This window comes from Pygocentrus nattereri, chromosome 24 (assembly GCF_015220715.1).
Source record: "Pygocentrus nattereri isolate fPygNat1 chromosome 24, fPygNat1.pri, whole genome shotgun sequence".
Classification (NCBI taxonomy): domain Eukaryota; kingdom Metazoa; phylum Chordata; class Actinopteri; order Characiformes; family Serrasalmidae; genus Pygocentrus; species Pygocentrus nattereri.
In genome coordinates, this window is record NC_051234.1 from 11,204,630 (window position 1) to 11,219,980 (window position 15,351).

Here is a 15,351-nt window from a genome sequence, read left to right on the forward strand (position 1 = left end):
TGGTTGAAAAAAAATCATTAATTAAACAGAATATTGCGGAAAATTATTTAGGATGCAATTAAGGAACATTGACTGGACCTGGATTGTTTGACACTGTAGTCCAGATTATAACTGTCCTCATAGCAGATCACGTGTTTTTGTTGCAGCACTTTTAAACATCAGAAAAAAAACATCACATGAAAAACAACGACTGTACAAACAGCGTAACGCAGCTGTAGCTCATCTGTTGTTTACAGATGTTTTGGTTAAAATTAAATAAAAAAAAATTGTTTCACACAAGCAGACCCCAAAGAGGGCGAAATAATGGAAACACTTTCTAGATCAAGAAAAACGCGTTTCAGTTTGATTCACATTTATTAATGTTTAAGGTAATAAATGTTGATATGAACTGAAACGAGGGAGCAGAATAAACTCCTCCCGCGATGATATTGATGATGGATCGATTATTGATTATGGATGGATGCACTGGCCTCGGTTCCTCGCGGAGTGTGTGTAACTGCATATGTGTGTGTGTGTGTGTGTGTGTGTGTGCGTGTGTGTGTGTGTGTGGAGGGAGGGAGCGAGCCTGCCAGGTGCCCTTATCTCCACTCAACACACTTCCTGTGTCTCAAACCTCAGACTTTCCGCACACACACACTTCCGCTCCCTCCATACCAAAAAAAAAAAGAAAGAAAAAGCAACAAAAGACAAAAGTCCCTGCACGCGCATTGTTCGACATTTCAATGCGATCTTTTTAAATGCGCGCAATAAGAGCTCAGAGAAGCGAAGTGCATCCACACTGCGCCCAGACAAACACCCCGCGCGCCCCGGGCCGCCTCCCTCTCCTCTCTGAGCTCGTGCACAGCGATGCTGCTGATTAAAAAACTTGTGAAAAACCACAGAGTGTTTTTGCAGCTCGAGGCGCAGCTGCGTGTCTATTTGCAAAATCAGCATGGCTCAACTTCTGCTTTCCCCGTGCGCGCGACCAGCGCAGGCCTGTCTGACAGCACTGCTCAGAGAGCGCGCGCGGAGCTTCACTGCGCTGAACTCTGTGTAGAACCATTTGCATACTTAAACGGTTCTTTTCACAGCGAAATGGTTCTTCAGATGGTTGCATACAGCACCAAAAAGGTTCTATTTATATCAACGAGTTCCATGTAGGCGTGTCAAAATGGCTCATTGCATGATGAAATGGTTCTTCAGATGGTTGTATGTGGCTCTTTGTAGCACCAAAAGGTTCTACTTAGAATCTTGAGCTCTATGTAGAACAGTTTGCGTGCTTAAATGGTTCAGTGCATGGAGAAATGGTTCTTCAGATGGTTGTATCTGGCTCTTTGTAGCACCAAAAGGTTCTACTTAGAATCTTGAGCTCTATGTAGAACAGTTTGCGTGCTTAAATGGTTCAGTGCATGGAGAAATGGTTCTTCAGATGGTTGTATCTGGCTCTTTGTAGCACCAAAAGGTTCTACTTAGAATCTTGAGCTCTATGTAGAACAGTTTGCGTGCTTAAATGGTTCAGCGCAAGGAGAAATGGTTCTACATAGCACCAAAAGGTTCTATTTAGAATCATGAGCTCTATGTAGAACGGATTGCATGCCAAAATGGTTCAGTGCATGATGAAATGGTTCTTCAGATGGTTGTACCTGGTTTTATTTCGCACCAAAAGGTTCTGCTTCGAACCCTGAGTTCTGTGTAGAATGGATTGCATGCCAAAATGGTTTGGTGCATGATGAAATGGTTCTTCAGATGGTTGTATGTGGCTCTTTGTAGCACCAAAAGGTTCTACTTAGAATCTTGAGCTCTATGTAGAACAGTTTGCGTGCTTAAATGGTTCAGTGCATGGAGAAATGGTTCTACATAGCACCAAAAGGTTCTATTTAGAATCATGAGTTCTATGTAGAACGGATTGTATGCCAAAATGGTTCAGTGCATGATGAAATGGTTCTTCAGATGGTTGTGTATGGTCCTATATAGCACCAAAAGGTTCTCCTTTGAACCATGAGCTCTATGTAGAACAGTTTGCATGCTTAAATGATTCTTTGCATGGTGGAATGTTTCTTCAGATGGTTGTGTATGGTTCTATTTAGCACCAAAAGTTCTACTCAGAACCATGTGTTCTATGCAGAAGAGTTTGAATGCTTAAATGGTTCTCTACATGGTGAAATGATTCTTCAGATGGTTGCATATGGTTCTGTATGGTACCAAAAGGTTTTATTTAGAATGTAGAACAGATTGCATGCTTAAATGGTTTTTTGCATGATAAAATGATTTATTAGATGTTTGTATGTGGTTCTATATCACACTAAAAGCGTTCCTCTACTTTTACAAGCTTGACTTCATAACATGCTAAATAGAACCATTTTCAAAAAAGTTCTATGCAGAACATATATCACATTTTCCATTGATCTGAAGCATAATTCCAACACACTCTTAAAAAAATATGGTTCTTCAAAGGTTTTTTTGATAAAGAAATTTGTTTTATATGGAACTATGCACACTCAAAGAACCCTGTGCATGCTTAAGTGGTTCTTCGCATGGTGAAATGGTTCTGCAGATGGTTGTATGTGCTTCTGTATAGCACCAAAATGTTTGATTTAGAGCTATGAAATCTATGTAGAGCCATTTACAGGCTTAAGTCATTCTTTGCATGGTGAAATGGTTCTTCAGATGGAGATGGAGAATGTTTAGTATATGGTTTCATATAACATCAAAATGGGTTCTTGTATTGACATCATTTTTACAAAGGTTCTATATACACAACTATTGATAGACAGTGTGTTGTATATGGTCCTATATAGAAACATTTTAAAAATGGTTCTAAAGAGCATCAAAAAGGTTCTGCTATTGTTATGATGTCACTCTTGTAACAGTAGAAGAACCCTTTTTGGTGCTGTATAGAACCATATACAATGCATTCTCCATCAGTCTGAAGAAACAACTATTCAAGCATGCAAATAATTCTTTGGGTGCTCAAGGTTCTATATAGAACCACTGTCTTTACTGAAGAACCCTTGAAGAACCATCCCAGGAATAATCTTATCATGGAGATCCAACCACAGACAGCATTAGGCGCCGTTCTCTCTGCTGGGGGCCTGTCAGGCTGCGGTAGTGCAAGATTTCGTTTCTTCTTTTTCGGTTTGTTTTCAAATATAGGAATACAGATTAGCTTTCTAGTTGCTGGCTCAGAACTTTAAACCATCAGCTTCAACTGGCCTTTCATATTAGACCAGACTCTGTTGGGACAGTGTTGAAGGGAAATTCCACTAATCTTTCACAAAATTCCTCCAGAGTTCAGAGACGGAGATGTAAACAGAGTCATTTAGAGGGGTTTGGTGTGAAATGATTGATTATAGAGAAGAACAGTTGAAGCCGTGGTGATGATCTGAAACTGCGGTACTTTTTTCACACATTTGATTTACTCCTGAGTGGAATGTTGATGATGGTAAAATAGTCAAAAATCTGAACAAATCAGTTTTCTTTGGTGACTGTTTGGTATCAGAATACCCTGCATTTATCAATCCACCATTAATGAATTTTATAATTGACCATTGAAAAAATTCAGAAAAAAAATATGGTTCATAACCACTTTATGTAATAACTTTCTGTGAGGGAGCTTTTGGACGTCTGGCTCCTATCACCACCACTGTGAACAAGTCTGACTCAGCTCAAGTCAAGTTTCTGTAGAACAGAGCATTTCATAGCAAACCACTCTGAATGAGTGTATTTACAGTTTTAAACAACCATCATAACCTTTATACCCATTTACTTACGCAGAGTTTTTGTAAAATGATCCCCTTTAAAACAGTGAAAATTGGGTTTCAGAAGATTACTATCCATCCTTTTACCTCATCTAGAAACAGCTATGTGAGAAGTAAAAAATGTACAAAAATGTAAGAAGTTGTGTTCGCATCAAAAAGCAAGACAAATTAGGTAGCGCTCAAAGTTGAAAAGGCAACCATACAGTTGTGTGCTAAAATTTGGCCAAGTTACATATTTTGTTTATTTTTGAAGTATAAAATAATTTAACACAAACTCTGCGGCAAACTATTTAAAAACATTTTCCACAAATGTTAAAGCACTTTTATTTATATGATATTAGCTAGAAAAAACTATTCTGGCACGTGGTAAAGATTGGACGCCTTTCCATTTGTTAGGTTTCAGAATTTTACTGACTTATTAGAACTGGTTAGGTGAGTCCATTACATTTACAGCATTTGGCAGACGCTCATTTACACAGGTAGGCAAAGGTAGCATTAAGAGTCTTGCCCAAGGACTCTTATTGGTATAGTGTAGGGTGCCTGCCTAGGGAGGGGATTGAACCCCAGTCTCCAGCAAAGAAGGCAGAGGTGTTACCCGCTGTACCAACCACAGCCCAGAAAGGTCACTACGGTTTGTCAGCTGTGCGTAGTAAATTCTCTGACTCTTCAAACCTTGTGCTAACACTCAAAAATATATAGGCAATTAAGAAGCAGCAGTTAGGAGAACTGTAGAAGTCAATGCTTGATCTGAAAGACCAAGAACAGTCTCAGATAGAACTGCCCATATGCCAGAAAGGTAAAGCAAAATCCTTACATGACAGCAAAGGACCTGCTGGAAGGTTTAGCTGATGCAGGAGGGCTGATGCACTGTTCTACTTTGCAGGGTCATCAGAAGGATACCTTACCTGTAACACCATCATGAAAGTCTGAAATGTGCAAAACAACATCTGGTTAAGTCAGAGGCATTTTGGAAACAAGTGCTGTGGACTGATTAAGTAAAAAGGACCACAATTAACAAAGACATTTTCAGAGAAAAAAGGAGCAGCATTTGATGAAAGGAACACTACCAACTGTTACGCATGAGGGTGAATCTGTGTTGCCTTGAGGTTGTGTGGCAGCTAATGGCTCTGGAAACATTACACAGGTAGATGGACACAGTCAAGAAATCGTAGCTGAAAGAGGCTTTTCCAAGAGGACAATGATCCAAAACACACCTCAAAATCTATCATGAACTATTTGAGGAAATGCAAGCTGAAGCTTTTGGGATGGTTCTCACAGTCCCTGACCGCACTGAAAATCTGTGGGTGGATCTCCAACATGCTGTGCATGCAAGATTAGAAAACTAGAAGCATTCTGCAAGAAAGAGAGGTCTCAAAAATGACAAAACAAAAATAGAAGGACTCCTATCTGGCTACAGAAAGCTATGAGATATGCCAAAGACTTGTTACTGATTAAGTAGTGCATCCAAATTTTTACACATGCTGCAATAGTTTTTTCAAGAATAAAGTAACTGTGCTTTAATATTTGTGTAGTAAATATTGGAAAATAGCTGCAGAGGTTGTTTTTACTTGTCACTTTAAAAATCAACAAAGGCCCAAACTTTAACTCTTAGCAATGTGCCATCTCAGCAACTCAAATTAAGCTAAAGTTAGCATTACGTTACTTTTACAAAATAGCAATATTAGTTCATTTGAATGAAATTGCCATGCAAAGTGAGTGACAGGTGATCTGTTATTGTTACATATTACATAATAACCAAACTATATTCTACACAACTAACAGTACTGAATAATAAATTTTTATGTGCAATGCAGTGTGGTATTAGAGGAAATGTGCAATGCGTTGTGGATTCCAAGTCGCTCCCAGGCCAGCTGGGCGATATAGTCACGTCAGCCTGTCCTGGGTCTTCCCCGGGGTCTACTCCCAGGTGGACTTGCCTGTGACACCTCCCAAGGGAGGCGTCCAGGAGGCATCCTAACCAGATGCCCGAACCACCTCAGCTGGCTCCTCTTGACGTGGAGAAGCAGTGGCTCTACTCCGGGTCCCTCCCGGATGACCGAACTTCTCACCCTATCTCTAAGGGAGAGTCCAGACACCCTGCGAAGGAAACTCATTTCGGCCGCTTGTATTCGCGATGTCGTTCTTTCTGTCATTATCCAACGCTCATGACCATAGGTGAGGGTGGGAACATAGATCGACCAGTAAATTGAGAGCCTTGCCTTATGGCTCAGCTCTTTCTTTACAACAACAGACCTGTAAAGAGCCTGCATCACTGTTGACCATCACTCGTGAACAAGACCCCGAGATATTAAACTCCTCCACTTCAGGCAAGAGCTCGTCCCTGACCCAGAGAGGGCTCTCCACCCTTTCCCGCCTGAGAACCATGGCCTCGGATTTGGAGGTACTGATTCTCATCCCGGCCGCTTCACACTCTGCTGCAAACCGATCCAGCGAAAGCTGAAGTTCACGGCCTGATGTCCCCAATAGGACCATATCATCTGCAAACAGCAGCGATGTGACCTTGAGGTCACCAAACCAGACACCCTCCATCCCCTGACTGCGCCTAGAAATTCTATCCATAAAAATTATGAATAGAATCGGTGACAAAGGGCCCAACAAGGGCCCAACAAGGGCTCAACAAGTCTGACTTACTGCCGGTCATGTGAACCAAACTCCTGCTTTGCTTGTACAGGGCCTGAATGGCTCGTAGCAAAGAGCCATGTACCCCGTACTCCCGAAGCACCTCCCACAGAATACCCCAGGGAACACAGTCGAATGCCTTCTCCAAATCCACAAAGCACATGTGGACTGGTTGGGCAAATTCCCATGAACCCTCCAGAATCCTGGAGAAGGTAAAGAGTTGGTCCAGTGTTCCACGACCAGGGCGGAACCCACACTGATCCTTCTGAATCCGAGGTTCGACTATAAGCCGGACTCTCTTCTCCAGTACCCCTGCATAGTCATTATCAGGGAGGCTAAGGAGTGTGATTCCCCTGTAGTTGGAACACACCCTCCGGTCCCCCTTTTTAAAAAGAGGCACCACCACCTCAGTCTGCCAATCCAGTGGCACCGCCCCCGATGTCCACGCAATGTTGAAAAGGCGTGTCAGCCAAGACAGCCCCACAACATCCACATCTTGAGGAACTCGGGACGGATCTCATGGAGCTTTTTAACTACCTTAGCGACTTCGGCCTCAGTAATGGACAAGCCTATTCCCATGTCCCCAGACTCTGCCTCCTCACTGGAGAATGTGTTGGTGGGATTGAGAAGGTCCTCAAAGTATTCCTTCCACTGCCCAATGACTTCTTCAGTCGAAGTCAGCAGCACACCATCTCCACTATATACAGTGCTGGTGGCACACTGCTTTCCCCTTCTGAGTCGCCTGACGGTTTGCCAGAATCTTTTCGGAGCCGACTTAAAGTCACTTTCCAAGGCCTCACCAAACTCTTCCCGGGTTTTTGCCTTGGCAACGACTGAAGCCACAGATCGCTTGGCCTGTCGATACCTGCCAGCTGCCTCTGGTGTCCTACAGGCCAACCATGCCTGGTAGGACTCCTTCTTCAGCTTGACGGCATCTCTCACCTGGGGTGTTTACCACTGGGTTCGAGGATTACTGCCCCGACAGGCACCAACTACCTTGCGACCACAGCTACAGTCAGCCGCTTCAACAATGGAGGAGCGGAACATGTCCCATTCTGAGTCAATGTCCCTCACCTCCCCCAATATCTGGTCAAAGTTCTGACGGAGGTGTGAGTTGAAGATCAATCTGACAGGTTCTTCTGCCAGACGTTCCCAGCAAACCCTCACTATACGTTTGGGTTTACCAGGTGGTGATCAGTTGACAGCTCAGCTCCTCTCTTTACCCGAGTGCCCAAAACACATGCCCGCAAGTCCGATGACACAACTACAAAGTCAATCATTGAACTGCGGCTTAGGGTGTCCTGGCGCCATGTGCACTTATGGATACCCTTGTGTTCAAACATGGTGTTCGTTATGGACAAACTGTGGTTTGCACAGAAGTCCAAAAACTGAACACCACTCGGGTTCAGATCAGAGAGGCCATTCCTCCCAATCACACCCCTCCAGGTCTCACTGTCGTTGCCCATGTGAGCGTTGAAGTCCCGCAGTAGGACAATAGAGTCTCCAGGAGGAGCACTTTCAAGCACCCTTCCCAAGGACTCTAGGAAGGCTGGGTACTCTGAACTGCTGTTCGGTGCATAAGCACAGACAACAGTCAGGACCCGTTCCCCAACCCGAAGGCGTAGGGAAGCTACCCTCTCGTCCACAATGTGCAATAGCTGCCATATTTAAATGTGTTCTCTATGGAGGAGAGTTAACTTGGAGAGGGGGTGTGTAAACTTTTGCCTATGTCTGTATATGGCTGGGAATTTAGACCAATGGGCTGAAACACTGCAGCCTTTGAATAAACTCTGTTTTAAAGGGTAGAACTCCACTCAGGTTATAATAGCAAGTGAATTGTTAAGTCAATGAAAACCATTTACCCTTTAATAAGTCTTACATCCTAAGATCATGTTAAGAATATTAGGAAAATTTAAGAGCATGTAATTTCTAAAAATTGTGGATACATTTATGTATACAATATTTTAAAAATGCTATCAGCTAACAAAAAGCTGGCTGATAATGTTGTTAATTTATGTACAAAAGCTGACATTTAGTTTCATTTTTCATATTTCAATTAACACAACAAGCCCTGAATCAAATTATGACTGATTATGACTTAAGTTATATGCTTCAGTTCAGTTATGTTCGTTGAAGAATCAGTCAACTGATGAAAATTAGCCTCAAACATATCATCAATTTCAAAAAATAACATTAAAAAATGTAAAAATTCAGTAATTTTAAGTAGGAGGTAAAAACACTCTTAAGTTATATTGTATGCCAATATACATAGATATTACTCAAAGTAATGGAGCATTTCTATTGGTCCATTCATTAAAAACTGTTAACTGGTTGCAAAAAGCAGCAGCTGCTGCAAATTATGTAAAAAAAAAAAAAAAGCAAAAAGAATTCAGGCACATTTTACATTACATTTTTGGTCCTACTTCAAATGAAGTGTCTGTAAGAACTTATTGAGTTATTCACTGTTACAGATGCATTACAGTGCAATAACACATGTGCAACTGCTATTCCAAGACTTTTATGATAATGATGATAATAATGTGCATAAGAATAACAGCTTACTGTGTTGTTACCTAACCAAAGCTGTGGATATATACCATTCTGTGATGTGACCGTATTAACAGCAGACTTCTATTTATTTAAGCCTGTCTATTCAGGCGTTGTGAAATTACAGATATGATTAGATCAGGTTGAGATATGACAACAATATTCTACTTTAACTGTGCAACACAAACACTTCCTGTGTAGCTTTTATGTAGATACTGTGAAATGACAGATTCTGGGTTGTTGCCTTTGGGGTTCAATAATACAGCACATATATTATTATTTGCATTGAACTTACTTTCAAATATACCTGTTGTTCCTTAAATGCAGTCATATTACAGGACAGTTTAAAGCTAGAACTTTGGTTTCCATCAGAACACAGGCTACTGTAGCTAGCTAAATGTTGGGAAAGTTAGCGTTTACTATGCAGTTGCAGTGAATGATCTTGTTCTTGTTGGAAAAACAGCATTTAATACAAATGTAATCACCCTACCGTAACCTATTACATGTGTAATTACATGAGAGAAAATGGTTACAACGATCAAGTTACACTAGTATATTTGCATGAGTAGAAGAACTGAAGTTGATACATGTGCATTTATATGAGCTGCACCGCTGTAATCCATCTGTAACAGTGACATGTACACATGTGTTATTACTGTGAAACTACACAGTTATTAGAGCTTGCATGATGAAACGGTTCTTTAGATTGATGGAGAATGTGTTGTAAATCATTCTGTACAGAGTCATTTTCGAAAATGGTTCTAATTAGCAGCAAAACAGGTCTTCTGGTGTTGCAAGCTTGATATTGTAGCAATAGCAAAGCATTGTTTTACTGCTATATAGAACTATTTTTGAAAAGATTCTACATAAATCACTCTGAAGAACCCTTTAACAATGGACGGAACCCTTCATGCGTCGACATAGAACCATTGCTTTTACTTTGTCTTTATCTGTAAATTTGAGGAAGAACCATTTAAGCATTCAGATAGTTTTTTGACCCATGATGGTTCTAGATATAACTGTTGCTTTTAATGAAGAACCCCCTTTTTAAGGGTGCACTTTGCATTTTAATGCACATAGTTATTGACTATAAACGATGGAATAAACTTGGGTTTAAGAGGTTTGAATAAACTGGGACCTGTGATGATGCTGCTATGTTAAAATCAAAGTGAAATTTTGACTAATTGGGCTTGTTCCTTAAAAAAAATACGCACATACATGAAAGTATGAAGACATGGTTCCACGAAAAGATGAGTAATTTTAAGGCATGTTGCAATTCATTAAAAAAAAAAAGCAACTACAATGAAAAAAAAAAAGTTCCTCTCAATGGCTGAACAAGAAGGAACGCAAGGTCAAACCCTCAGAGCTAGTGCGAGAGTGGAACTGTCCGGTGTGTAAAGGGAGCTCGGAGAGGGCAGATGGTGTGCATGAAATCTGTCTCGAGCCCAACCTCGAAATTATTTTGCAGAAAGTGTGCAAGCTGCGTTTGCTGCAGCAGTTATGTTTGGTTTCGCAGCAACAGCAACTGATATGAAACTCATTGAACAGGAAGTCAGTTGTGGCTTCAGCTCAGTTTAATGTGTAAGTTCATCACATTGGGGCAGAGAGAGAGATAGAGATAGAAAGAGCGAGATAGAGTGAGAGGACGTGTGTAGAGTCACACGTGTATGTATACGTTTGTGGTCAGAAATGTGCAAAACTTATAGAAGAGCTCCTGGTCCCGTGGTTGGAGAAGTCGAGATGAATGAGGGCCCTGAATGTTCTCTAATAAATCTTTACTTGTTTTAGATCTCTAAAAATGGCCATATTGAGCTTCACTCACATCCACCACCAAACTCTCTCATTCATCCTGTTACTCATCCTTCCCTTCTCTGTGGCTGCCTTAACCACATTTGCTGATAATCCAGCACCCACAAGTTCAGGTACGTTAAGAGGGAGGGGTGCACGAGGGCTTAGGCCTCAGTAACCTTTCACACCAGTTTTTCTGGCACTCCTCATGGGGCCAGCCTGCTTTCACTTCTCTACTGGCCTGCTTTTACGCCGCTGGGCGTGCATGCACAGCTCAAGAGAAAGAGCAGGAACTTCTCAGAAGCTTCCGATACAGGCGGGAAGTGTGGAGATATCACTGCTTTAGCTACAGATTGGCGGATTGAGACCAGAGTGACATAAGACACCGCAGTGAGATCTGGAGTGATGAGACCCTTTACATAGATTTTCGAAGTCAGGGTTACCCGAGTTCTGTTTCTAGGTGCCAAAAAGGGTTCTTTTTGATGCCATGGAGGAGCCCTTGATGAATCATTCTATGAACAGTTTCTGTAAATGAGACGAATCTTTTTGAAGTTTTAAAGTTTCAAGAATCTCTGTATAATCTAAAGGCTCTAGAAGGTCTTTCCTAGAACTGTACACTGTTAGAAATAAAGGTCTGTGTAGGTACAGTTTTCGTTCATCAAGGTACAAACAATATAAAAGGTCCCTCAATGGCATAACAGTGGTTTTAAGGTCTGCTTGTGAACTATAAGCCAAAAACCAAAACGTTTTTCCAGCTGAAAAGTTCGTATTTGTACCTTTTCACAACCAAATGTTTTAAAATAGAACAGTAAGATAAAAAGCCTGGAAATGAGACGGGGTGTGTGGAGTCAGTACAGCTTAGAAAATATCATTTCAGTGGATTATGGTACCGTTATGTTCCCTGACTGAAGGTACTGAGATGTACTCTTGAGTGTTCCACCCCAGTGACAGTTTAGTACCTTTATTTCTAAAGTGTACAGCTAAGCCAAGAACCATTCAGGAACCTTTATTTTTAGTCCATTGCTGGAACTTCAGCTTCAAGTTCTTTATATTCTTTATATTTATTTAACATACTGGAAAGAAAAAAATATAAAATGTGCCATAACTTTTGTCCAGGCCACATTTTATGCTTTGTTTTTTTTACCCCCAATATGTTCAGTAAATAAACTGTAATGGTGCATTAAAATGTGTAGAAGTATGTTATTTATACATATTTCAAAAACATGGTAATTCAAGGGTTTTTTAGTACATACAACCATAAACACTCAAAGAACCATCTGCATACTTGAATGGCTGTTTGCATGGTAAAATGTTTCTTTGGATTGATGGACAATGTGTTGTATATATTTTATACAGAACCTTCTATATAGCACCAAAAAAGGTCCTTCCATTGTTATGATGTCAAGCTCATAGAGATTCATGTACAAGACATTCTCCATCAATCTGAAGAACCATTTCACCATGCAGTGAATCATTTAAGAATGCAGATAGTTCTTTGAGTGTTACTTGGTCTAATAGAACCACTCTCTTTACTAAAGAACCCTTGAAGAACCATCTTTTTAAGAGTGTAGAGAATGTGTTCATTTATTTTCAATTAGAAAAATCAAGCAGAAAAGGGCACCCAAACTTTTGCAGACAGTTGTGTACAGATTGGATCGTTTGTGTCTGAAGTTGCACTAATTGAGTGAAGGTAGAGCACAACGCTGTTCAGTTGTTCATCAAGGTTGTCTCCTCCCTGGCTGCTGACCCCCGGACCCCCCCAAATCTCTGGACAAATTTGTTTTTCAGCTTAGAATGACCCACATCTCTCCCCCTTCTCTGTTTCCTATCCCCTGGCCTGAGCCAAAAGGTTTCGCCGCACATGGGGGATCGATTTCCTGTGGGCCACCAAAAAAGCTGAACCGTGACGCATATGAGCTCTAAAGACAATACCCAGCCCCTCCAAACAAGCGCTTACGCCACGCTAACACAAACACTCACGCACAAACACTTACATACATTTGAATACATAAAGCAACCCTGAAACCTCACGCTGGCATACAAACACCATCTTCAAAGAGGAAGCAACAATATGAACAATCTTTAACCCTTACCTACCAAACTTCCTTCTGATAAGGCCTTTGACTGTTTACTTGAAGGTTCCAAGTATTGATGGGATTATTTAATAAAAGATGTAAACATCTTTTCTGAAAGCATCTCTACAGTCAGGCTTCCTAAGATTTCATTGCCTGACAATTACAATGACTTAATATCTGACTACATGCTAGTTCAACACCAGGTAGAAGCAACAACTCAAAGACTGCTCATGGTTCATGAATACATAGTGAAAGGTCCAATCCCATTTTTTATTTTTACATGTACTTGTTGTCACTTTGCCCCTTGGAACTGAGATACAGGATAGTGTTTGAAATCTTCCATCTGAAATGGGACCCTGAAACAAAAAGAGCATTATTTAATTAATAGCTACTAGCACTGGTTTGTAGGCGACCCTGCCAGTCTGCAGTGACATCAGAGGAGAGTGAAGTTCAGCTTTATAGGGAATCAAATGCCTTCAAAGAGGGAGGCGATTATTTATTATCACCCACCACTAATTCTTCAGTGATATGAAGCTGCAGTCAGCTATTCACCAGCTTCTCGTTCAAATTTTCCTGTTCCACCTTAAACGAAGCAGCATTTACATTCTGCTGCTTCAGGTGTCAGAACAGCTGGCCTATTTAAGGTGGAACAGAAATTTAGCCAGCTAGCTACTGATATATCAGTTACTACTAGTGATTTATATGCTTGTTATGAAAAAAAAGCACCATAATACACTGAAACGACACTAAACTAAGATAATGTGATGGTTATCAGAATTTTTAATAGAAAAATGTTCACATTTGTCGGTTTCTTCTGTCTCTTTTTCAGCATCTTGCCAGTTTTCTTTTTTTCTCATATCACTCTGTTTGGATTCTCTGAGAAACCTCCATTTGGAGGGCCATGTAGCCATAACACTTCATCCTACCTCTATCTCAACAAGAAATAGGACACCTTACACCTAGACATGAACACGCAAAACAGAGGAGTAATGACTAAGTCGTAGGGGTGAGGGGTGAAGTGGGACTGGGCCTAAGGTAGATACAAGGTCCTCTAGATGAAAGTGTAATTGTATCAACTTTGTACAGGGTTCAAACATGGCTTTCAACCGTTTGTGACAACACAGTAGTTTCAAGTGGTAGAAATGGCTATAAATGTGCGCATTGTGTGGGGTATCAAAACTTGAGATGTCTGGGGGACATTTCAAAGCAGAATATGTCAAGCAGCCAGATCACTTAAGCTCAAAGACATGCCTGACCAGTGGGAGAAGAGTTACAGGACATTTCTACTACACAATCCTCACTGTGGGGTTAAAGTAATACATCTGGCTGTTTGGTTTGTTCTTGATTGTTGGTTGGTTCAGTTTTGGGCTGGTGTTGCATCTACACACTTAAATAAGATGGTTCTTTAAGGCTTCTTTAGTAAAGAAAATTGTTCTATATTGAACCTTGAACACCCAAAGAACACTTTAGATGATTAAAGGATTCTTTACATCGTGAAAGTGTTCTTCAGATTGATGTGTTGTAGACGGCTCTTTATAGAACCCTTTTTTGAAAATGGTTTCACTATTTTTACAAGCCAAAGAACCCTTTTTTGGTGCTATATCGAGGCTTTGTTGCCAAGAGTGTATAGCACCAAAAAGGGTTCTTCAACTGTTACAAACTTGACATCATAACAAAAGAGAAACCCTTTTTGCTGCCATATAAAACTATTTTCAAAAATGTTCTACAGAGCACCATCTATACCACAATGTCCATCAATCTGGAGAACCCTTTCACAGTGCAAAGAACCCTTTAATCATGTAAAGGGTTCTTTGAGTGTTCATGGTTCTACATAGATCCACTGTCTTTACTAAAGAACCCTGAAAGAACCAACCATTTATGAGTGCAGCTAAGATTCTGACTTTGTTCTCCATCAGAATGATCCTCCCACATTGTTGTACTACTGGAGGTATGCTTGTCATTACCAGGCAATGTATTCCGGAACTGTCTGGAAAAAAAACTCGAGCCTACTCCCCACATTGTTCCACACCAAGCTACAAGGACCTTACTCAGATTCTTGAATTAGAACGTCATTGTACAAGCAGACGTGGAGAGAAGCACACAGGTATCTAGCGGGATGAATCATAGCACCGTCATATTTTCAGCCTGAATTCGACACGTTAAGCCAAAGCACACCAATCCAACATTCTCCAGTGTTCTATAATACACCACATTGAATGAGGAGAACACTTAAGAACAATGTAAATGGAGGAGGAACATTCTGAAGACTCCAACTACATTCTTATAAAGGGTTTTCTGCAAAGGTTCTTTAACAAAGACAATGTTTGTACATAGAACCAATTTTCTTTGCATGGTCAAATCACTCTTCCTCAAGAAGGAGAGTACATGGTTCTTTAAAGGGACTTTTAAAAATAGTTCTATATAATACCAACAAGGGTTCCAGTATTATTACAAGAACTTTAATTTAGTACTAAATAGGCGAGGTTCTCAAAACAATCCTCAGGCTGGTCCAGACTTTGGCCCTCTCTCTAGATGTTGGGAGTTGGGTTCTTTAAACTTGGAAA

The 15,351-nt window shown here is 40.7% G+C and overlaps 1 protein-coding gene across 2 annotated transcripts in view; it reads left to right on the forward strand.

The window, feature by feature from the left end:
* fli1rs (Fli-1 proto-oncogene, ETS transcription factor-related sequence) overlaps nucleotides 1-15,351 on the forward strand; it is a 33,803-nt gene that overhangs the window by 1,578 nt on the left and 16,874 nt on the right. The gene's annotated exons all lie outside the window — the stretch shown is intronic.